Raw genomic sequence first — 491 nt, forward strand, 5'->3', positions numbered from 1 at the left:
CCCCCCCCCGCCACTCGGTTATCTGGGTGTAAAACCGGCGCACCTTCTCAGGCAGATGTTGACCGTCCAGACCGCCAAGAAGTTTTAGTTAGCAAAGAAGCCTGCTTACAGTTTTATAGATAATGTCTCTCTGGGGCTGCTATTGCCCCCTTCCGGCTCTGGCTGCCTGTCACCGGAGGGGGAAGGTCTGCAGCCGGCTATCTCTGTTCAGTCCTTTGTTCCGTGCGCGGGCCTGGCGGTCTTAGGTTAAGACTGGCTTTTCGCGTGGTAGATATCCCATAGTCTGGTTTGCTAGCCCAAATTATTTCGCTCAGATAGCGCTCAGGGTATTCAGGCCAGATTCTTACTCTCAGTGATGCAGCCCGCGCCCCGCCTCCCTGCCCAGCCCCTGCTTGCTAATGGCGGATGCAGGCGTCTGTGCTGCTTCTCCGCTGGGGGAGTTACCGTAGGGCTCTCAATCTGCGAGTTTTAATTGTTAATTTATTTTTTCT

This window comes from Bison bison, unplaced genomic scaffold, assembly GCF_000754665.1.
Source record: "Bison bison bison isolate TAMUID 2011002044 unplaced genomic scaffold, Bison_UMD1.0 scf7180017864356, whole genome shotgun sequence".
NCBI classification, from domain to species: Eukaryota; Metazoa; Chordata; class Mammalia; order Artiodactyla; family Bovidae; genus Bison; species Bison bison.